Here is a 25,405-nt window from a genome sequence, read left to right on the forward strand (position 1 = left end):
GGCACAGTCTCATGCTGGGGACCTAGGGAGTGTTTCCAAAGGTGGCATTCCATTGCTGCCCCCTCTCCCAAATCTGAAAAGCACAAAATATACGGGATATCCCACAGATAAAGAGAATCAACTATGTGGAACCATAACTAGGGCGGGTGATCAGGACTTTTTGCAGGGTGCCACAATTTAGAGGGTGCAAAAGTACTTGCAGTACTTTATCAACCAGAAAAAAATGAGTTTAAAAAATAGAGGAATAGGGATTCGACCTGGGATTTTATTGGCATGAACAACTCCCTCCATCAATGCAGATCAGCACTTTTCCTGCAACTTAAACTCTTCGAAAGTTTTCTAGAGCACTGGAGGTTAATTAAGTGACTTGTCCAAAGTCACAAAGCCAGTATGTATTAGATGCCAGTCTTGAACTGAGATCTTGGCTTAGAGATCCTCTGCTGCCTTTACAATGACAAGAATAATTTGTTAAAAGCAGAAATGATCAGACAGCCCCTTTCTATCTTTTCCCTTCCAAGGCTACCTCCAAGTAATCTCCACTGATGCCTCCCAACCAGGATTTACCACCTTCCTTATTGAATTTGTTTCTGAAAGTTGATTTGACGGTATACTGTATTTCATACTTTTTTCCGTGCCCCAGCTCCACAAATATGTTTGGGGGGGTAGTCTCACCCTACATCTTCTTATTTTATCACTATTATATAGTTGTAAATTCTCATTTCTTAGAGTACTATCATCTGGAAAATGCCATGCCCAAATCATATAGACAGCTTAGTCTAGTGCAATAGGAAAACAAGTACAAACTTCACTACTTCAGCTGGTGACCAGATTCTATGACCTACTGAAAAAGAAATCTGTCAAGGAGAAAAGAACTTCTCTTATATTCATATACAATTTGACACTAACTAATACCTTTTCTGTCATTATCAGGAGATAGAGTAACTTCTCACCTCTAGTCTAAACAAACGCCTAATGACTTTTCAAACTAGCCACAGCTAAATCTCCCTGTAATTTGCTCCTGGCAGATTTATGTCACTTAGTTCCTGGCTAATTATAAGCCTGAATTCAAGGATGGGAAAGGTCCTATTTGTCATGCAGCTTGAGCTATGCAGAGGCCAATCAAGGCCTTCTGGGGACTCCAAGCACACATAATTTGGGGAGACTAGGATGTCTTTCATACTATTTCAACGTTCTTTTGTTTTAAAAAAACAATGATGGTGTCATACCCAACAAAACTCCTTTAAAAATATTATATCATTTAAAAATGGAAAACAATTATTTTTCTATCATATTATTTTACATTTTTTACATTTTAATTTCTATTTTAATTTTGCAATTTTAAATAAGCCATTAATACTGCTCTATTTTATTTCTAGAACATAATACTATTAGAGTATTGAAAACTGGATTCATAAAATCCAGAATTATATGGATTGTAAATTAAACAAAATTAAAACAAATATAAAAAATAGCAAAAGAATTTGAGAAAATATGATAACTATTAAATTAAATGAAAGAAGCAACCATAACAAAATCATATATTTTTCATAATTTGGCCTTTCACCTAAATAAGAGCAGGGAGAACTATGCAATGATCAGTACTGAACCTGAGCCTAGATTTTTAGGAAGTAGCATTGGGTTCCAGTTTGATGGTAGCTAGGAAGACCTCAGGGGCTGAAGACACTTAATAATGGGAGTACATTCACTGTGCTGTCAGATTTCAGATATAAGACATCAGTGGCACATCTTGTGATATTGCCTTATAAGCATGGTAGATAGAGTATGCCAGTAGGGCACATCCAGAAAAGAAATAATTTGAAATGTATACTATGAAACTACTACCTATGGAATCTCTTCTAATCTTGAGAGATCCTAATTACATGCTGAGAGTAACTGGCACTAGATTTCAGCAAATGTTGCATAGTACTAGATTACACAAAACATATTCAGTATTATCCTTCTATTTTCATTGTCTTCTATGATATAGATACAAAATATATGTATACAAATTCACATGTATGTATAGTTATACATATATAGTATATTGTTATCAATCAATAAAAATGCCCACTATGTATTAGGCACTGTGCTGTATACGAAGAATGAAATAATCTCTACTCTCAACAAGTATATACAGAATAAACATAAAGAGCATAATATATACAAATATAAATGTGTGTATATGTGCATACATACATATTACATGAAGCCTTTTACCTCATTTAATGTTTGATATATAATTGTTCAAGAAGTTATATACACATATATAAACAAGAGTGCAATAGTAAATATTTAACAATCAGGTTCTCAAAAAAAATAGTGTGTACACATACTATTAAGTTTAATATATATTATTAACACTTTAAGTATAGACAATCAAGAAAACAAATCAAGCATGATTTGAATGATTGCACGTTTCTGAGGTATTCACACTGAAAATTCTGAATCTGACTAAATTAACCAGTGATTCCTTGCTCAGGCTCAGGTGTTAAGAGATAAGTTTGAGTTTTTGAAAAGACAAAATAAGAACAGATCAGGTGTCAGGGAGAGAGGGAGAGACAGAGAGACAGAGAGACAGACACAGAGAGACAGACACAGAGAGAGAGAGACCCAATGAAAAAGGTAGTATAGCTTCAATTTTATTGCTCTGAGTTTGAAGCAACTACAATATACATAGCCCCTAATCCCTCTTCTTGGACTCAGGGACATTATATGTAGTTTCAAGAGCTAGGAAACACTTTGTCTTATTGTTAGAAAAGAGTGTGAATCATGGAATCTTAAAGTCAGAAGACAGTTTAGATGTCATCTAATCTGTTAACCTCTCTATCTAACTTAATAAAATGACCAAAAATCACGTATTTTGTGCCTGTGTGCTGGACATTGGGAATAGAAATACAAAGAAAAACTTTATGTTCTATTCTCCTGTCCATCTCTTCTGAAACATCTGACAGGGGAGGGATCATGAGATTCAGTATTTCTTCAACATCTCTGGATGCTGAAATCTTTTTCTTCCCTAAGGGCCCACTTCAGGTACAATGTGGCTTTGGGGGAAGGCATAACACAGAGGATTTCCTGGATTTGGAGTCAAACAATTTGAATATGAATCTGGTTCTGTCCTTACTAATTGCGTGACCTTGGGTAAATCACTTAATATCTCCAGCCCTCATTTTCTTTAGTGAGTACAAAATAAAGATTTAGACTAGATGCGTTCTAAGTCATATGGACTTCCATCTCTAAATCTATGAAAGTCCCACTCTAGCTCTCCGCCACACTTGTTGTTGAGTTGTTCAGTCATGTCCAACTCTATGAGAACTCATGGACTTGTCCGTGGGGTTTTCTTGGCAAAAATACTGGAGTGGTTTACCATTTCCTTCTCCGATGTGTCCCCATTTTACAGAGAAGCAACTGAGGCAAATAGGGGTTAAATAACTTGCCAAGAATAACATAGCTAGTAAGTGTCTGAGGCCAGATTTTAATTCCAATCTTCCCAATTCTAAGACCGGTGCTCTATCTGCTGAACTATCTTGCTGCTCTGAATATGACCATATCTCACATTCATTTATACATATCTTACCCCATCTATTAGATTATGAGCTCTTTGAGGGAAGCAAATATGTCATTTTCCATCTTTATAGCCCCAGTGCCTAGCATAATCCCTGGCACATAGTTGCTGCTTAATATATGCTTATTAGAATTGGGCATCTTGGGGCAGCAAGGTGGCGCAGTGGATAGAGTACTGGCCCTGGATTCAGGAGGACTTGAGTTCAAATCCAGTCTCAGACTGTGTGACCTGGGCAAGTCACTTAACCCCATTGCCTAGCCAAAAAAATAAATAAATAAAGATCATGAATTTAGCTTGAACAAAAAAAAATTACATTCTTTTGAATTGGGCACCTTTTTGCCCTTTTTATAATTTCCTGTTGCCAGCTGTCAACTGGACCAACATTAGGGGGAAAAGAACCTTCCCAGGTCTTGTCTCCTAACATGCAGGTGCCATATATACTTAGCATATAGGCTTCCCTTAAACCATCTGCCAACACTATTCTACTATAACAAGCCAATGGTGTTCAATGCCAAGATCGCCTTATAAAGAATCTGCATTTGCCTCAGCCCATAAGACAAAAATATGTTCAATTATGGTCTACATAATTATGGCTAGAGCCTGCTGTTGCTGCCGCTAATCAAACTCCTTGCACAGATAATGGAAGGAAATTAGCATACTGCAGTATTCCTAGAGGGAAAAAAAATTGTGGTCTTTTTTGGCTTTTAAAAAAAGAGAAAGAAAACAGAAGGGACAGACAGCAGCCATTGATGAAGCACTATGAAACTCTAGAGGGAGGCGATGTTTGGGAGTCACATGCTGGGATGTTACACCTGCTTGTTCTGTGACACCTTCTGAAACCTACCAGGAATCTGGGGCTCTCCTCCTGCAGGTGTACAAGGTTTGGAATTCTCCTTCTGGGATATTGGGCAGTTGCTGTAGATATACATATTGACGATCAAATGCATGAGTGCTGAGAAGAGGGATGAAGGACATGTAACATGATTCCTTCTAGGAGCTTAACAAGTATTAACAGAGAAGGGGATATCTATAGGTGACACATCAGGACAGAACCCTCAGCTGAAAACCATACACCTAATGCAGTGTCTTACACAGGGTAGACTTTAGTAAATGCATCTAGGTGGCGCTTTAGATGGAAGATTAGTCTGGTGTTATGAAGACTTGAGTTCAAATCCAGTGTCAGACATTTACTAGCTGCGTGACTCTGGGCAAGTCACTTAACCCTGTCTGCCTCAATTTCCTCTTCTGCAAAACAAACTGGAGGAGGAAATGGCAAACCACTCCAGTATCTTTGCCAAGAAAATGCCAAATGGGGTCACTAAGAGTGAAACACAACTGAAAAAACTCAACAGCACTATGAACAGTACAGAGTTATGTATCTAAGCCTTTGGGGAAGTCTGTGGGATGGTGGGGATTCTGGAGTGATCAAAAATAGAGGGGGATACTTAAGTAGAATTGTAAAGGTAAAGGTGAGTTTCAAGCATATTTTGAAGGTGGGAAAATAAGTTAATAGACAGAAAGCAAAAACAAGGAGGGCAAAGTGAGGTCAGAGACTGGAGGAGGTAATGACTGTGCCAGTCAATAATCAGCATTACTTGGCTATATCAGAGAATTGAAATTGGGTGTTTTCAGAAGAAAATAGAGCAATCAGGGAATGTGGCTAATATTTATTGTTGTTGTTTAGTCCTGTCCAACTCTATGTGACCCCATGAACTTTGTTCATGAGGTTTGCCTGGCAAAGATACTGGAGCGGTTTGCCATTTCCTTCTCCAGTGTGTCCGCATTTTACAGATGAGGAACTGAGGCAAATAGAGATTAAGTGATTTGCCCAGGGTCACACAGCTAGTAAGGGTCTGAGGCTGGATTTGAACTTAGATCTTCCTGACTCCAGGCTGGCGCTCTATCCACTGTACCACCTGTCTGCCAGCTATAACTTGTATTAGGCCTTAAAATACTAAAGATGCTCTTGAATGAGACAGGCAAGGCAATAGGCCCTTGTGAGACCTGGTTTTGCTCTTGACTCTGTGACCTTGAGATGATGGTCATTTAATCCCAATCAATCAATCAATCATTAATGACTCTCCATCCTATTGATTTTAAGAACAGTTATTAACCTTAAAAACAAGATTGAGGATTTAAATTGGGAAATGACTCTGGAGTGCCTTGAGATCCAATAAGAAATTCTCTAAAGGGACACAAGTATGATTATTAAATTCCATGATGAGGCTAAGGAGTTTAATGGTGTTCTTAGAACTATTAGTGCATATGCACTGAATTGTTGCCAGAAAAGTGCTTTTTATCCATTTCCTAGCCTGATAGGGTTTTTTCCTTTTCTATAAATTTAAATCTGATACATTGGACTTCTCTCTCCTTCCAGGATTTGTCTAACTGCCCACTCATATCTTTACAATGAACACCCCAAGTTTGGAGTATTTTTAAAAAAATTGAGCATCATATAGATGACGGGCAACAAATTATAGTGTCCCTGAAGACAGGATAATCTGGGTTCGAATCCTGTCTCTGACCTATATTGCCCATGTGACCTTAGGCAAATCACTTACCTCCCCAGGCAATATGCTAAGACTATAAATTACACCTACTTTTCTGTCTGTCTATCGAAGAGAGGACCTATCTGCTTCCCTCCCCCTCTCCAACAAAGTTATCTATATAGGACACCTTTATAGACAGGAAAAAAAACCTAACTGTGAAATCTAGGAATTGTAGTTCTGGACAAAGAATGCTATTTTTTCCTGCCCTAAAAGGGAGATTCTTGCAGGGGTTTGTGCAAAGACTCACTGCTTTGGGAGGAAGCTCAGCCAAAGTAGCTGAGGATAGAACAAACATGGTTTCAGTGGCACAATGAGGTGATGGGGGAGATATAGGAGAGAAGAGAAGAGAAGAGAAAGAGATACAGAAAGAGAGAGAGAGAGACAGAGAGAGAGACAGAGAGACAGAGACAGAGAGAGACAGAGATAGAGAGAGACAGAGAGAGACAGAGAGACAGAGATCCTTGTAGTTATTTTGCAATGTAAATTGATGGACTAGAGAGTGGGTATTGTAGGTTGCTTCCAGTAGCCACGGTCTCTATTTATCAGTCAAAAAGTGTACATATATATGTAATGGATGTAAGCTTCTGGCTATTGTTACTCCTTGAGATCAGTAAAAGGATAATGAAGGTTTAACCTCCTTCCCCTCCTTCTTCTGGTGCCTATAACTGGCAGAATTTTCATACACAATTTTTGTCTTCCTTAAAGTTATTTCCAATTTTTTTATTTTTCTCTACTATAAACTATGTGCACTGAATTATTACCAAAAAGTTTTCTTTTATCCATTTTATGTCCACTCATATCTTTACAGTGAATACATTGACTGGTCCCCAAATTTGGAGTATTAAAAATAAGACATTATATGGATTAGGGACAGCATGGCATAGTGCCCTACTGTAAACATTTGTCCACATAAATGCTCTGTGACTCATATTTGTTAATTGAATACAGGTGATTTTAATGGTAGACATCAGTGATTAAACTTGCAATACATAGCACTAAATAGGAAAGAGGTTTTGAACCTCTCTCCAAAACAGTAAAGAATTTTTTCCAATTAGGCTACTACATACAAATTTTTCTTCTATAAAGAATTCTTTGAAAGAAAGAGAAAACATGTGATTAGGGAGTGTTCATCTCTAAGCTATTGAGTCTCAGTAAGTGGGATGATTCAGGTAGCATTGAGCAATAATTATCTGGTCTCTAGAATAAAGGGTAAAGAGAGGCATGAGCCAAGGGAAAGTCATACCCCTTGGGCTGTCCAGTGAGACAAAGAAGATACAGTGTTGGAAGAGTGACAGACCCCTCTAGGGATAATTCAAATTCCAAAGGTGAGAGGAAAGGGAAAAAGTTTTTAGTTTCTCTTATATGGCCAAACCCTGCCCAATAGCGCCATCTATTAGTACATGGATATTCACATAACACATTTTTTGAAACTAGGATTTTCCCCCCAACAGTTATGTAAATAATTGAGAAAAAAAAAGAGGGATGATATGGCATAGTAGAAAGAACACTCATTAGTCTCTAACCTGGGTGTTAGCTTTGTTTCTGATACTTGCTGACACCAAACAGAAGTCATTTAATCTCTCTGAACTTCATTTTCCTTATCTGTAAAATGAAGATAATCTTATTTGTACTACCTATTTCAAAAAGCTGTTCATGCTGAAAACAACCTCAGAGACCAATGCCATAATTTTACAGACAGGGAAATTGAGACCTATAGAGGTTAAGTGATTTGCCCAAGGCCATTTAGGTACTATTCTGGATTTTAATCCAAATCCTCTAACTCTAGAACCAGGGCTGTTGTAAGGAAATCATTTTGAAAATCTTAAAACAAAAATATATAGGAGAGATAATGTTACTGACAACTGCTTATCTAGGAGGTTAGAATAGAATTCTTGATTTTTAACGAGTTTTTTTTAAAGTACCAATTCAGCAGAACATTGCTAAAAAAATTCTTTGGCTCATACTTTAATGGCCTTAGTCTGCCACTGAGAGTGATTTGGTTCCAAAGATTACTGATATCATTTATGATGACGCTGTGTTTATAGGGAGGAAACATTCTGATGATGTGCTACTCAACTAAGTGAGACTCTTCTTTTTCAGATTAGGCTACTACATATATAAGGATTTAAGAAAGAGTATTGTGCACAAAACTCTATAGTTAAAAGACAAAAACACACAGCACAATGGTATCGAACGTAAGTTCAATGGCAGTTGGTGCTGAAAAAGAGAGGGACAAAATGCACAAATGAGCCTCCCTACTTCTTTGAGGGTGGGGTGGTATATGGGTATAGAACACTGCATACATATCATCTATTGTCAGAACCAGTCAATTTGTTGATTAGATTTACTGAACTGCTCCTCCTCTCCCCAATTCTTTTTTATTCTTTGTAACAAAGAGACTATCTCTTACATAAAGGTGCAAATTATGGTGATATTAAAAAAAAAGATTTAAAAAATGTAAACAGGCAAAAAAAACCCCAAAATAAAATTTAAATGCTTGTTGAATGCAAAGTATACAACATTATGCCCTAGCAGTCACCTGTTGATGTGCTTCATTATGTCATATAACCTTCCATTATAGTATCCTTTAAAATGTGCCTTGGGAACTACTACAATGACACAGTAAATGGTTTGAAGGCTTTTGGGGGTGGGGAAGGGAATCTTGTCTTTATCTTTCATCAGTTTCTTTTTTCTAAGAGTTTTTCTTCTCTGGTTCATATTTTTTACATGGAGGCCTTGAATGGATGAGACTAGGTAAATGTGGAGATGCCCCAGTTTATACTTCTATTTAAAAATCCTATTATGTTCTGTTGAAAGGTCCTTTTAAAAAAGTTATTTTCTAATACAGCTGAGATTTTTATATGACTCCAAAAACCTTTTAACACAAAGCTCTTTTGTAGTTAATCTCCAGCTTGCTTCAGAATGTGGACCTCAAAATCAGTACAGTAGAACCCTCCGCTCTCCTAAAAACCAAGTATGTTGGCAGCTATTCAGAAAGTTGTAACCATGAGATTTTTGAGCATGTGTCACAACTGACTGTGGTTAGGTTTTCTGCATGCGTTCTCAGTGAAACTTAGTTGTTACGAAGAGAAAGTTTCACCTTTGTGGCTGTCCTTACCCTGTTATCTGTAACAGCAATAAACATGACACAGCTTGCCTTTTCTCCCTCCTCTTAATTGGACTTTCCATACCACTGGCATGCCGAGAACTATTCTGCCTTTCTTTCTTCTTTAGAGGACCCCCAGTGCTATTTTAGGACAGTAGCATATGGCATCTTAAACATGACGAAAAAGGTTACATGGCTAAAAGTTATAGGATGTGGGTCCTTTGCTTACCCTGCTGAGAGCAGCTGCTGGTGAAAGTGAATGAGATAATAATAGGAAACTGGCTTTATACTATACATTGGCAGGTCCTTGTCCTATTGATCTTTAGGGAGACTCGCAAATATAAAATATGAATACCTATTTGGTTAACTTAAGGGCTGAGGGCACGTCTGGGGATAAAATAAAAAGTACTTAGCCTGGTACTTAAGGTCCTCTGTGATCAGTTCCAAACTACCTTTCCAGTCTTATTTTCCACTAGTCTCTTCCCCCTTTTTCATTTGACATTCTTGGTAAGTCGGACAACCAGCTGTTCTTCCATATCAACATCCTATCTCAGGCTTATGTGTATTTATTTAAGTCATTCCATATGACAAGAACTCATTTACTCAATTATCTCTGCCTTTCAGAAATTTATCTTCCTTCAAGGTTCAATCTGGGGGTTACTTCTTTCATGAAGTTTCCACTGACCCCTCTAGTTGTTAGTACTCTCTCCTTCAAATTATGTTGTGCCTATGTACTTCTGTACATGTAATCTCTCTCTCTCCTCACCAAAGTAGAGTGTAAGATCCTTGAGGACAGGAACTGTTTTGCTTTAGCCTTTGTATCCCAAGCTTCCTAGCTCAGTGTCTTGTATATAGTGAGTCATTAAGAAACACTGAATTGATCCTCATCAGATTGTCGGATGTGTCATGACTATACAACAAAAATCAGTAGTAGTTGGTAGTGAAATTGGACACAAAACAACATTGAATGCCTTCATAGGGCTGGTCCTAGGAGAAAACTAATAGGATGATGTAACTTTGGCAATGAATTCAGGCTGGCCATTTTGCTAAGTATAAAATGTAACTATAAATGCCACAATATAAGGGAGTGTGATCATTTCTTGAATTCAAGCTGTGTGTGGGCAGTTGTGGGTAGACTGAAATGGAGAAACTATTAATGGGTATTACAGTTATAAGAAAAGTACATCTCCAACTCTTACCTCCAAGAAAAGTGAGACAGTATTCACTCACTAAGGAAAAACATAATTAGCTATGAGAGGCAATATGGAATGCAAGAAGGTGCCCTGAACTTGTCAGAAAATCCATGAGAGTTCTAACATGTATCAGCTAAGTAATGATGGGCAAGTTCTGAGTACCTCTGAGTACCTCTCTGAGCCTTGCTTTCATCACTTGTAAAATATGAATTATGGTAATTGGGCTATCTCCCTCCTAGGGTTATTATGAGGGAAGGCCATTGTCAACCTGAAAGTACCACATAAATGTGAAAATGGAACAGTCAGGCTATATATCTGGGGTTCTACTATTTTCAAGTTTATTCTTTTTCAACCAAGCTATCATCTAATCTTGTATCTAAAAAGATGATATTGGGTCTTATTGCTGGCCAAGAAGGAAGAGTGATTTCGGACCTATTCTTCACCAATAAGAAGGAGCAATGTGCTGAAGTAGGAATTATGGGAACATTGAGGGGAAATGAGTACTCCATACTAGAAGTTGTGGTAGAGAAAGAGAAGAAAACCAAGGATCATCAAATTTGTACTGTTTTCAGAGAGCAGATTTCAATGGGTTCCATGAAAAGATAAACTAGAATTCCATACACTGAAATTTTGAGGGAAATCTGCTCAGGAGCAGTGGGACATGCTAAACAATGACATTCTGAAGAAACAAAAATAAATCGTTCTGATGAGGAAGAAAAAAAAAAGACCAATGTGAATGCACAGGGAATTAACCAACCAATGTAGATGTTAGAAAGGGCATATATGGATATGGAAGCGAGGACAGATAATAGAGGATTTAATTTAATTCAATTCAAGAAACCTTTATAAAGTGCCTACTATGTGCATGGTACTGTGGTAGGCACTGGAGATACAAAGGCAAAATGGGATAAGTCTTTGTCATCAAGGAGCTTACACTCATCTGGGAGGTTATAACATGTAACACAGGTAAGGAAATACAAAATATACTCAAAGTGAAGCAAAGATGGAGTATGCTTAAGGCATGGGGATCTCCTGTGCAAAAGGTGGAGGTGGGATGGAATTCCAATATGGTGCGTTATGGATGAGGACTAGCTAGCAGGTCAGTTGAGCTGGAATGGAGAATGAATACATGAAAGGCATTTGAAATTGAATTGACTAGAATACAAAAGTATAGCATGGCCTGTAAGAATAATACAAAAATATGGCAGAGCCTGGAAGGATATCATGGAGAACAAGAAAACGCAAAATGAGCTGAGGTTGGTGAGGAATGTTAAGGACAACAAAAGGCTCTTATTTATTACTGAGAAAATGGTGAAAGATTAGAGACAGAATAGGACCTGGTGGTACTCAATGTCAATAGGATAATAATAAAGGCTGATGGAGGAAAGACAGAGATGCTTAACTCTTATTTTGCCCCTCTTTTTTCTCCCAAAGAGAATAATTTTATATTGAAAGATGCAGAACGAAATGGTTGACAGGCTGTTTAAAGTCAAGAAAAACATGGAGATGGTATGAGAACACCTGTTCTAGTTAAATTCAAATCTTTGGGTCCAAGAAACTTCATCCCACGGGGCAGCTAGGTGGCACAGTGGATAGAGCACTGGCCTTGAATCCAGAAGGACCTGAGTTCAAATCCAGCCTCAGACATATAACACTTACTAGCTGTGTGACCCTGGGCAAGTCACTTAACCCCATTGCCTAGCCAAAAAAAAAAACAAGAAACTTCATCCCAGTATAAAAATTAATAGTAGATATTGTTGGACAATATGAATGATATTTGAAAGTCTGTGGAGAGTAGGTAAGATGTTTTAGCACCAGAGAAATATAAATGCTGTTCTGATTTTTAAAAAAAGCACTGGTGATGTTATTCTCTAGCTAATATATTCATAAGCTTACAGGGTGCATGTTAATACTTTTTAGATATTAGAACTGATTAATTTTTTAAATGGTGCTGCCCAAGTCAATTGTGAGTTCCATAGGATATTTCACACACAATTTGGGAATATTCCCTATCAAACAGTCTTTCCTGAAAGGCTAGGTGTCATATCTAAAAATGCCTTTAATATTGGCCACAATGTTGTCACTAATAGAGATGACCTGTTGCCCTGTGTGTCAGGAAATTAAATTTTAGACATGTAATTAATTATAAGACATATGGGCACTGCTCTGCAAAAATGCTTTGGGCTTTAAACTTTTTTCCAGATTTAGTAAATGTATCTGCAGTAGGAGATTTCCCCCAACTGCGTATGTATGTAAAATAGACTTCTGCTCTTTTCTTGGGAATAAATATTGGGACCTTCTAAGTAAACCAAGGAAACCTGTATCTTATGCTTCATTGTATAAGATGGCAGCTTGCCACAGTCAGGAAAGAAATTAGCTAGTGCAGCAGGAGTTTTTTCTATCAAGTAAGATGCAAAGTATTGGTTGCTAAAAGAGAGGAGAACCATGTTTTGTGAATTTACCTTGAGATATAGCATCCTACAGCAGAGAGCACATTGGAGCTCTAATCAGGAAGACCTGGAGTTGAGTCTGTCTCTGACAACTATTGGTTGTGTGACCATGACCAAATTATGTCAATCTCTTTGAAACTTGCTTTCCCTACCTAGAAAATAGATATGGTGTTTTCCTCACAATTGTTGTGAAAGTCAAATGAGATAATGCACACAAAGTGCTTTACAAACCATAAAATGTCATATAATGTCAGTTGGTATTATTAAAATTGAATTGACTGTAATTGGGGGAAAATAAAATACTGTTTAAAATACTTAGTAATCATACAAATTTAATATCATATCACATTGTGCAAATATACATATATGTATATATGTGAGTCATACACAGACACATAAATACACATATTATCTATCTATCTATCTATCTATCTAAAATGAGTTATGACTCTGGAAATTATAAGTGGCAAAATGTTAAAATCTGAATTGGTAAACAAGTCTGATATTGGTAAATAATAACTCCAAAGACCCAATACCTTGCACATATTAGGTGCTTAACAAAAACTTTCTGATTGATTGATTGTGTTCAGATCAGCAATAGCAAGAGAAATGGATAAACTGATCAGAACTACAGAAAAATCAGAACTTTAAAGCTTAGGTTGATTTTTAGATGCTGCTAGGTAGGTGGCTCAGTAGATCAGAATTCTGGGTCTGGAGTCAGGAAGACCTGAATTCAAATCTGGCCTCAGCCACTTGACTGGCTGTATGACTCTGGGCAAGTCACTTAATCTCTGTTTGCCTTAATCCATTGGAGAAAGAAGTGGCAAACTACTGCAGTATCTTTGCCAAGAAAACTCCATGGATAGTATTGGAGTGAGATGGTCCAAAGGGGTCTCAAAGAGTTGGATACAACTAAACAATAATGAAGGAAACCCACCTCCTAGTAGGCACTTAATGAGTGCTTATTGAAACTATTATTCTTTCTACTTTCATTTCATATTTCTATCTTGTAAACTGACAACATATTCTTTGGTGCTAATGCTTTTGAGGAATTGAAGAGTCAATGGAGGGACTCATCAGAGAGCATAGCAAGTATTCCAAAAAAAAAAAAAAGAGGAGTAAGAAAGCCAGGGGATCAAGGTCCACTTTTCCAATAGAACAAACTGAAAAGTTGATTTCCTTCTTCCAGACTACATTATTTAAAATATCATTTTTGATCTATAGCAAAGAAAGAAAACTGGAAGGCTTCATACTTTCATTCTGACAGAGACATAAGACGGGCAATATAACTGGACTAAGTCTTAGGGCACTGAAATTTGGAGGATGCTGAAATCTCTTTCAGTCCTTCATCAGCATAGAAAAGATTAAGCTTATGGTATAAATAAAGAGGCATCTTGGTGGCTCAGTGGCTAGAGAATGGGCTTGCAGTCGGGAAGACCCAAGTTCAAATCCTGGCTATGTGACCCTGGGCAAGTCAATTAACCCTGTCTGTCTTAGTTTCCCCATCTATAAAATGAACTAGAGAAGGAAATGGCAAACCATTCCTGTATATTTGCTAAGAAAACCCCAAATGGTGTCACAAAGAGTCAGACACAACTAAAAAATTCCTGAACAACAGAAAATAAGAAATGTCATTTTGCTGACTTTTGATAATACCTACCTGTGGAACTGGTGAAGAGTTAGGTGTGTGTGTGTGTGTGTGTACACATGCACATATGTGTGTGTTAAACATCAGCCTGTAGGTCTGAAATTTAATGTAGTCCACAGCATGCTCATTATTTTATTGCTCAAGCTAGTCCTTTTCCCATGTCAGCTACTTTTCTTTTTTGACAGTAGCACCACCATTCTTCCAGGTTTGAAACTTTGAGTTATTTTTGATACCCCATTCTCCTTTATCCTATATATCCATTCAGTTATTAAATTAAGTGGATTTTTCCCTTATGAAATCTCTCGTATGTGTAATGGGAAAAGTATAAGTAAGGTATCAGTGCTGGGACGAGGGTTAGAAAGAGAAGTGCAGGTAGCCTAGGGATAGCTGGGTGCATAGAGTGCTGTGCCTGCAGTCAAGAAGACCTGAGTTCAAATCCAGCCTCAATCACTTACTAGCTGTGTGACTCTGGGCAAGTCACTTAACTTCTCTCTACCTCAGTTTCTTCATCTGCAAAATGGGGATAATAATACCTACCTCACAGGATTGCCGTGAGGATCAAATGAGGATACTATTTCTAAAACATTTAGTAGAGTGTTTGGCACATAGTAGGCACTTCATAAATGCTTATTCTCTTTCAGCTTTGGGGAACCCTTTTAGTCACTCATACCCAGCTCTTAAAATCACCAAGATAATTTATACTGCACTTCATTGTAGTAGAAAAGGAGACAGTGTGGTTTAGTGGATAGAGATGGCCTTGGAGTCAAGAAGAACTAGGTTCAATCTTACTTATGTCCTATACCAGGTTTGTGACCCTAAGCTAGTCACTTAACTTCTTAGTGCCCCCAGAAAACTCTCTAAGACTCTAATTTTCAGAGCACATGTAGATCTGCATTAGTAGAGGGGGCTTTCTCACTAGAAGTCTCCTATGTTTAAAAATTATATAAATACTTAGTAATTAATATGGAAATGATTTACATTATTGAACACATAGAACCTATATCAAATTGCTTACTGTCTCAGGGAGGTGGGGAAAGAAGGAAGAGGAAATAGAATTTGGAACAAAAAGCTTTAGGAAACACCCAATGAATGTTAAAAAATGTTTTTTACATGTAATTGGGGGAAAAATAAAATACTGTTTAAAATACTTAATAATTATACAAATTTCATAACATATCACATTGTGCAAATATACATATATGTATATATGTGTGTCATACACAGACACACATATAAATACTCACATAATATATATAATGAGTTATGACTCTGGAAATTCTAAGTGGCAATTTTAGGCTTAATGTAAGAAAATGACTTCTTAACAATTGTTGTTCAGTCATGACTGACTGTGACCCCATTTTCAGGGTTTCCTTGGCAAAGATAACTAGAATGGTTTGCAATTTCTTTCTCCAGCTCACTTTACAGATGAGGAAACTGTGACAAGCAGGGTTATGTGACTTACCCAGGGTCACACAGCTAGTAAGTGTCTAAGGGTGGATTTGAACTCATGAAGATGACCCTTCCTGATTCCAAGAGCAATGCTTTATCCATTGAGCAACCTAGATGCCCTAAGAATTAGAGCTATACCAAAGTGGAATGGGCTACCTCAGGAGGTCTCCCTTCATAGGAGGTTGAATGGTTACTAGTTAAATATGTCATAGGAGGGATTCATTTTTGTGCATTGGTTGCATTGGATGGTGGTTGATATTCCTTCTATCTCTGAATTCTGTGATTCAGAGTTGGAAGAGTCATCAGAGATCATCTAACCCAATCCTTGCTTCCAAAACAAACCCATTCTATAATATTAGTGAAAAATGGCTACCCAGAAGTCTATGTTTAAGAACCTAAATGACAGGGAACTCACTGGCCCTTTGGAAAAGCCCATTGTTGTTTTGAACAGCTATAATTGTTAAAAATTAATTCATTGTAATGAGTTGAAAAACATTTCACTGTAGATTACACCCACTTAACTGGCTCTGTCCTCTGAGATCAAGAACGTGTCTAATACTTTTCCCACATGATACAGGCAGCTAGGTGGTCCAATAGATATAGTGCTGGAAGACTGAAGTTTAAATTCTGCTTTAGACACCTATTAGCTGTGTGACCCTGGGCAAGTCACTTCATATCTGTCTGCTTCACTTTCCTCATCTGTAAAATGAGTATAATAATAACATCTACCTCCTCAGGTTGTTACAAGGATAAAATAAAACCTTAAAACTCAATATAAATGCTAGTTATGATGATGATAATAAATTTTGAAAAATTTCAAGACAGCTTCATGCCTCGCACCTCATCTCCAAAGTCTTCTCTTCTATAAGCTAAACATATTTGGTTTGTTAAATCTTGGTTAATGTAAAGACCCTATTATCCTGTTCATCATCCTCTGGATATCCTCCAGTTTATCAATAGTCAGTCCAAATCAGCACCCAGAACTAAATTCAGTACTACAGAAGTGCTCTTTTCAGGGAAGAATACAAAGGCAATAGAACCTCTATCACTCTGGACACTCATACTTCTACTAGATTTAGGTAAGATCTCAGACAGCAATATGGTTTAGTTACACAATGAACTTGGATTCAGGTTACTGGGATTCAGATTCCATATATGTCATTTACTTACCTGCATGACCATAGGCAGTAACTGTTACCTCAGGGTTTTTTGGATCCCTGTTACGCATGTCTCAGCTATCCCTCCCAGCTTCATATAATACTTAAAAATTGATAAGCATACTATCTATGTCTTCATCCAAGCCTTTGAGAAAAGTATTGAACAGATCCAGGCCCAAGATATACTAATAAGCTATCTCCTTCCAACTTGACACTGATCATTAAACATCACTCCGGGTTTTTTCTGTTAACCAGTTGCAAAATCAATTAAATGCACTGTCATTCAGCTTACAACTCTTCATCTTTGTCAGAATGACAACAAGGAAAGCTTTGTCAAATGACTTGCTGAAATCCACAAATGGTACTTTTTGTCTGTGATGTTCCTTTGATCTACTAGTGTAAAGACAACTAGGTGGCACAGAGTGTTGACCTTAGAATCAGGGAGCCATGAGTTCATATCTAGCCTCAGACCATCACTAGCTGTGTGACCCTGTGCAAATCATTTAACCTGTCTGCCTCAGTTTCATTATCTGTAAAATGGGGATAATAATAGCACCTACGTCTTAGGATTGTTGTGAAGATCAAATAAGATAATAGTTACCAAAGCACCTAGCACAGTGCCTGGCATATAATAGGCACTCAATTAATACTTGCTTTTAATGTTAATATGATTAACATCACTTTATTGATATTAATAGTATATGAATATTAATTATTAATATTAAAAATCTTGTCAATAAAGTAAATGATAATAGAATTACATGACTTGTTTTTGATGAACCCATGCTGGCTTGTAGTGATTACCTCTTTCCTAAGTGCTGAGAAATGATACCTTTAATAATCATTTCTATATTTTAAGTACCTCTTTTACATGCTTTTGTTTTAGCTTCAATTATCTTCCCCTGACTCCCCCTCCCATACCTAGAATAACTTCTCAATTCTTAATTCAATTTGGCACAACCTTCCTCCTCTGAAGACTTCATTAAGAATGTTTTCTAGAAAACCAAACTGAACCAACTTACATAGAAAGACAGTGCTTTTCACAGTAAGTAGCACTAAAAGTGGTTACTATACTGCTAAGTTATTACTATTTTATAGTTATTTGAGATACATACTATCTAAGAATGTTATATTGAGGAGAGAACTGATTAAGCTGAAAGAGGAAAATGAGAATCCAGTTAAATGTAATAGCTTCTGGTGAGCACTTATACTTTTAAGCCATCCAGCCTTTATTCTATACTTCTAATTTGGTTGTGATATGACTTTTGTTAAAAAGTTCCTCATACTTTGGCATTTCCAAAATCAATCAATGAATGCTAAACTATATGATCTCCAACATCTCTTCCAGCTCTAATAGTCTAGAATTCTGCAAGCATGATATGGAACACAACAAGAACTGAGAAAGTGGAGGTGCTGTGAAATAAAGACTATTAGAAGGCAGACCTTAGTAACTCAAATGGTACCTTATTACACTGTCCATGGTTCTTAAGTTCTTAAATTCTCTCTCTCTGTCTCTCTCTGTATCTCTGTCTCTGTCTCTGTCTCTCTGTCTGTCTCTCTGTCTGTCTGTCTGTCTCTCTCTCTCTCTCTCTCTCTGTCTCTCTCCCTCTCCTTCCCTTCCCTCCTCCTTCCTCCCTCCATCTCTCTCTCTTTCTCCTTTTAAACCATTAAAAACTTTGTGTAAATTAAATACTTACATCTAAATTCCTATTGGATGAATAGCACAGGTCCCATATAGAGCTTCTGACTAAGTATGCAATACATTGGAATGAGGAGAAGAGAGTTTTGACAATTTAATTAACATCTTTCCAAGTCTTCTTTTTCTATAAAGTACAGGGGTACCTCTAAGTGGTAAAGATGTTCATTTTTAGTTTGTTTCCAGTCTGAAGAGGGTACATCGTGATTTTTTCCCCTTATTCTCTGTGACTAGTATGTATAGAGGGTATAGAATGGAGCACAGAAGGCAGAAAGTCGAGGTTAGGGCTTCGGTGCCTTCCTTAGTCTCCCACTTTCATTCTCTATGTTCTCCTCAGGTTAGGCTCAGGTTCATAAACCATCAATCCCAGTGCATGAGTTGGCAGTGGTTATGTGTCACGGGGAAGAGCAAACACTGTTTTCCCTATTTAAAAGCCTCAAAAAGCAATCAACAAAAGAAGGGGCAAATGAGTTTAAAGACACAGCTCCACAATCAATTACATCAATGGATTCCGATCTGAAAGCTGCTCCGCATTGTAACATCTGTTACTCAAAATGTTTCTATAAGCCAAGATCCTGATCTGGCTTTCAATGAAGTGTATTTAGAGAACGTCTTTCATATGAAGGTGATTTTTTTTTCCTGAAGTATATCAGATTAAAATAAATCCTTTCAATGTTCATGCTTTTCTCCTAAGTGTGTTGCTTATTAACAAAGACATTCAAAATCTCAATAAGGGCTTCTCCCCTCATGGGCCCACCTGTTCCTTCCATTCCATGTGACAATGGAGGGTTGATGCTATGAGCATTGAAAAGTTCCAAAGTTTGTACCATGACAAAAAGAATGAGCTGCAGGATCAAACCTTTGTCACAAGGTTAAGGAAAGGATGTTAAAGAATTGAAAGGATGTTTTTTTTTTCAGTGAATTTCAAAGAGTATCTGTATGCATATACACACATATATGTATACATGTATACAGTATAGATATGTATTTATTTATATATACACATATGTATAGGATTCACTTTCACTGTCAAAAACATATATTTTATTATATGTATTCATATATTTATAATTATATATATATATATTATATATATATATAATTGTATAATCAGCAAAACTGAGAAACGAACACAATAGTAACCTGACTCTAGTCTATGTTTCCAACATTACTTTCTTTCCTGACCTCTACATATGGCCCAGTCCAAACTGTCTTCGTGCTTATTCCTCACTCAATGCATTCCATCTTCCTTTGCACTGGCTATTCTCCATTCCTCAAATATACCCCCTCCCTGCTTCTGCTTTTTGGAATTGCTTGTTTCCTTCAAGAAAGTAATAGCCCAAGTGATGCCATCTACACAAAGTCTTTCCTGATCCGCCCTTTCCCCAGACAATTGCTAGTAGCCTCTCTGTGTATTTCTTTTTTTCTTTTTTTAATTTTTAGGCAATTGGGGTTAAGTGACTTGCCCAGGGTCACACAGCTAGTAAGTGTTAAGTATTTGGTCTGAGTCCAGATTTGAACTCAGGTCCTCCTGACTTCAGGGCCAGTGTTCTATCCACTGTGCCACCTAGCTGCGTGCCCCTCCCCCCATGTATTTCTACCTTGTATTTATTTCACATGTATTTTGTCTAAGCTTTTTAAAAGAATGTACATGTTTTCTATGTTGATAGAATGTAAACTCCCTGAAGGCAGAGACGTTTCATGTTTGGTCCTCTACCTCTTACATCTGGCACAGGGCCTCAAACTTAGGAGGGTTTTAATCGATGCTTGTTGATTGACAGTTTTTTTATGTCAGTATTCTCCTTTAGAACATTTTCTCTAGTGTAAGTGTTCTAGTCATTTAATTGAATGAAACACTTGTAATTTCAAAGAAAATTCTCAGGTCTTTGACATCCTATAGTCAAATAATTTAAAATGATTTACTGTTTTTAGAATAATATTAACTATCTCCCAGGGTTATTGTGAAGAACAAATGAAATAGTATTTGTAAAGCTCTTTGCAACTTTAAAACAATATGTAAATGCCATCTATTGTTAATAATAATAATAGCAATAACCATGATACCTTGATTATAAACTTCAGCTTTCTTTCTGGTCTGAAAGATGTGTGATGAAATACAAGGCAATAGCCTTTCTATATCACTGTAAGGGTCTTACAAAAATGTTACTCAGTAGGACATTCAAACATATAAAGTATATGAGATCTCTGCATCTGAATTATACTTAATATTGATAGTGTTTTGGCATTTGAATTATATGGAATAACATTTTGTTCTAAAAATATGAAAGTACTTTGAAAATATAATATCATTTGATTTGTATTATCCTCTCTTGGCTCAGTTTCTCCATCTGTAAAATAAAGAAGCTGCATTAGATGATCTGTAAGGCACCTTCCAGCTCCAGTAGTCTATGGTCCTTGCATGGTCCTCACAACAAAGCTGTGAGATAGGTAGGGTATGCATTGTCTTATTGTTCCCATTTTAAAGATGAAGATGTAGAAACCAAAAAGTGAAGTGATTTATTGGAAGTCACACAGCAGGCCATTGGCAGAGCTAGGACTAGAAAGCAGCTCTTCTCATTAGCTCAGTGCCATTCTCACCAAACCACAACATCTTCCAGTCATCACCACTGAATTCTGGCCTAGTAACTTCGGTTTTCTGACTTGGTGAGAAAGAGGAAAAAATTAACTTACTTCAAAATGGCACTGCAAAATCCCCAGAATAAAAGGGATTGTGAAGGTGGTGGATGAAGTTTTTTTTCATGATTATTTGATGGACATCTACCCCCTCATAGTACCACTCTCAGCAGCATTAATGATGATTACAGGAAAGGATCCAAAGGAAAACTGCTTGTTAACAGTTCATTATGAATATTTAACATGGTATCCAGATACCTCTCCTACCTTTTATACATCCTCCCTTGGATAATTGATAATTTATGCAATGTAGCCTCTTTAAGTGCAATAACATTTTATGTAAAGATGAGTTTTGAATGAAAGCTGCAGAGTGGAGATCCTCCATGACAGTTCTTTTTCCTCCTAGGAGGTTCTAAAGTAAATGTTGCCAGTGTTTTTGCTGTCCCCTCACCCTCAAACAACATGGATTGCAAGTTTGATTGTAAAGCATTTAAAACCACTTATTTTAATTCACATTATTCTTTGAGGTGGTTAATACTTGGCTTACATGCGATGTTGTTGCAGGTCTGATTCCTGTAAAAGTCATCTGGCTTATGCTCTGTTCCATAGCCTGAACCACAAACCTTGGTCAGAGATATGGAAAATGTGGATTACTTATTATGGGCCAATAGTAGATTGGAATTTGTGGGGACATACATATATCCAGAGAAGGAAAATATCTTTCCAATCATCTGGTCCAATGCCTTTCTGCTTTTATAGATGAAGAAATTGAGACTTGAAGGAAAAAAGTGATTTGGGTAAGGACAGTGATAGTATTAAAACAGCAGTTTCAACAACAAAATAAGTCAGTTTCCTCATCTGTAAAATGTGCTGGAGAAGAAAATGGCAAACAGAGTGAAATGATTTGCCCAGGGTCACACAACTAGTAAGTATCTGAAGCTAGATTTGAACTCAGGAAGATGAGTCTTCCTGACTCCAGGCCCAGCACTCTATCTGTTGTGCCACTTAGCTGCCCCCAATGACTTCTTTAACATGGATTAAAAAGTCCCCTAATGTAAGCTGTCTAAGAAAAATGGCAAAGACTAATATTTGTTAATTTGAAAATAAAGTGAAGGTGTGTGCTTCCAATACCAATGACCCAGCAGCTAGTTAGCACTTGCAGCATATATTGATTGAAATGATTCTTTTTGCTTTCCCTCTCCTCCATTATCTGTAGATTCTACAGCTCTATCTCAGGAACAAAAAGAGACTTCTCTTCCCTATCAATAATAGCAACTCAGATTTTTGTTGTGTTTCAATGTTTACAAAATGTATTTTACCTTTACAATAAACATATGAATTGGTAGGTATTATTATCCCTATTTTACAAATGAGAAAACCAATGCACAGAAGGGTTAAGGAGTTCATATAGTTACTTAATTTCATAGCCACGAAACTAACCCAGGTCTCTTCTTGATTAGTGAGACTTTATCATACATAAGCATCTCCATACAATGCTCTTGGGTCATCTTCCTGACATGCTATTGTTCTCCACCCTTCTTCAATGTGACACTCCAGCTTCTCATCCTAGGGTACTGGGTTCTTTAGTGGCAACAATTCAGTACATCTAGGTGCCTCCAGATCCACTCTGATCCACAATCACTCTGATCATTTTCCCATCATAATTGCTGGCTGTATTCTATTCCCCTCTGTCTGCCTGTTACTCTCCTCCTACCTCCAAACCCCTTCCTTCCTTCCTTCCTTCCTTCCTTCCTTCCTTCCTTCCTTCCTTCCTTCCTTCCTTCCTTCTTCTTCCTTCCTTCCTTTCTCTTTCTTTCTCTCTTTTTCTCTTTCTCTCTTTCTTTTCTCTCTTTCTTTCTTTCTTTCTCTCTTCTTTCTTTCTCTCTTCCTTTCTTTCTTTGGAACAGTAGTCAAATCAGCACTACCCAGAAAGGACATGCCAATCAATTGCTACAGGACTCCATTCACCATTCCTCTGACTTCTTAGACCAAATCACACACCCGGGCCACCATTCCTCTACATGTGTTGTCTTCCTCTATTAGAAGGTAGGCTTGAGGATAGAGACTACCTTACTTTTTTGTATTTGTTTCCCCAGTTCCTGATACATGGTAAGCACTTAAAAATGCTATTCATTCATTCATTCATTCTTCTGAATTGGAGACCAATTGGAGACCAATTGGAGACCTTATTGGAGACCAATTGGAGACCTTATTGGAAACCAATAAACTTTCTACTCTAGTACATTGCCTGGAGAAAAACAGGGGTTGAGAGTGTGAAGAGAATGGAAAATAGAAGACAAGAAACCACTGGACAGTTGTTTAGTGTAAAGACAAGCTAATAATTTGATTGTTTTCTCAAGGCTACTCAACTTTGCAGTTGAGGAGTAGAGGGCATTCCATTTTGATCCAAAGAGAAGAAGGCATAGTCCTTTCAAAATAGAAATTGCCTTGCCAGATACAGCAGAAAAGAAACATTTGAACCATTCTTTTAAGTAAATCTATTTTTATAAGTTTCTAGAAAGTAAGTGAAGCCATTTTCACACTTTTTCACAATATTTGTTTGGGGAATATCACCCATGGGGAGATGAGTTTGAGGTAAGGTGTCCTAAAAACACCTGACACTCAATATGCCTAAAACTGTGCTCATTCTCAACCAAACTGATTATCAATCCCAGACTGACCATTTCTGTCCATGGCAGGACTGTTCAGTCACCTAGGACTGAAAGCTTGGAATTATCCTTAAAACATTTCTTTTTATTCTTAAAAAAAACCCCAAAGTATACATAGTAGGTCAGGTGTGGTGACACACACCTGTAATCCCTGATACTAGTATGGTTAAAGCTGCTAGATCCCTTGAGTTTAGGAATTCTGGGATTTAGTAGGGCTAGGAACAAACAAGTGTCCACTCTAAAACTGGCATCAAAATGGTGAGCTCTGAGAGCAAGAAGGCCACCAGGTCATCTAAGGAGGGGTGAACCAGCTCAGGTTAGAAATGAAGCAGATCCAAGCTGCCTTACTGATCTTTTGGAGCATTCAGACTCATGAGTTGCCACTGTGTTTCTAGCCTGGATGAGACAAGGAGACCAGGCTCAAAAAAAGTGAACATAGTAAGTACATAATAAAAACATATTGACTTCAGCTAAGTAAGTTTTTATCATATTAGTATAATATTTATCTATTGATTTAAACTAGGTATGTTTTCATCAAATTATGATTTATGATTTCTAGACACATCATAGTTCTGACCAATGTTTTTAGAACAGATCCTGATTAGCCTTCCCTGATCCTCATCCTACCCTGGATGCTCCCACCTAACCATTGGAAATTGTTCTTTGCATTTAACTTTGTTTCTATTTATTGGATGCACATATCAGGTTCCATTTTGTTTTACAAGTATATGTGTATACAGTATAGTTTCCTACTTGACTATATGCTCCTTGAGAACAGGACCGCTATTATTAACATTAACATTGTGAGAACAGCATACTCTCTTTTTCTGTGTAATACCTATAAATACATGTATACACACATACGTACATATACAAATATAATACACATGCACACATACATATGTAATATCTATTTACATATGTCTCTATACACAAACATATGTGTAAAACATACATATTTATACATAGACAGACACACTTTTTGAATTGACTCTTGTTTCTTATTAACCATATCTTCTCTGACCTATTCCTGTGTTTTGCAGCACTATCCCCACAACCTTTTTGGATATTCAAGTCAATGGTCTACAAAGCCTCCACAGGCCTCACTGTTGTGGCAGAATATATAAAATGCTATAGTAGCCATGCTGAAAGTAACATCAATTCAGTCTCTCACACAAGATTCCAGCTCAAGGCCAGGAAAGTCACCGACAAAAAGTCTAAAATCTTAGTTATTTTTGTATTTCCTATAACACCCAACACAATATACTGCATTTTGTTGTCCAGTAGCTTTT

At 37.1% G+C, this 25,405-nt stretch overlaps 1 protein-coding gene across 4 annotated transcripts in view; it reads right to left on the minus strand.

Moving 5' to 3' along the window:
- The window catches only part of PHACTR1 (phosphatase and actin regulator 1), a 655,396-nt gene that overhangs the window by 303,927 nt on the left and 326,064 nt on the right, over positions 1-25,405 (minus strand). The gene's annotated exons all lie outside the window — the stretch shown is intronic.

Source organism: Phascolarctos cinereus, unplaced genomic scaffold, assembly GCF_003287225.1.
Source record: "Phascolarctos cinereus isolate Bilbo 61053 unplaced genomic scaffold, phaCin_HiC Scaffold_4;HRSCAF=312, whole genome shotgun sequence".
Lineage (NCBI taxonomy): Eukaryota > Metazoa > Chordata > Mammalia > Diprotodontia > Phascolarctidae > Phascolarctos > Phascolarctos cinereus.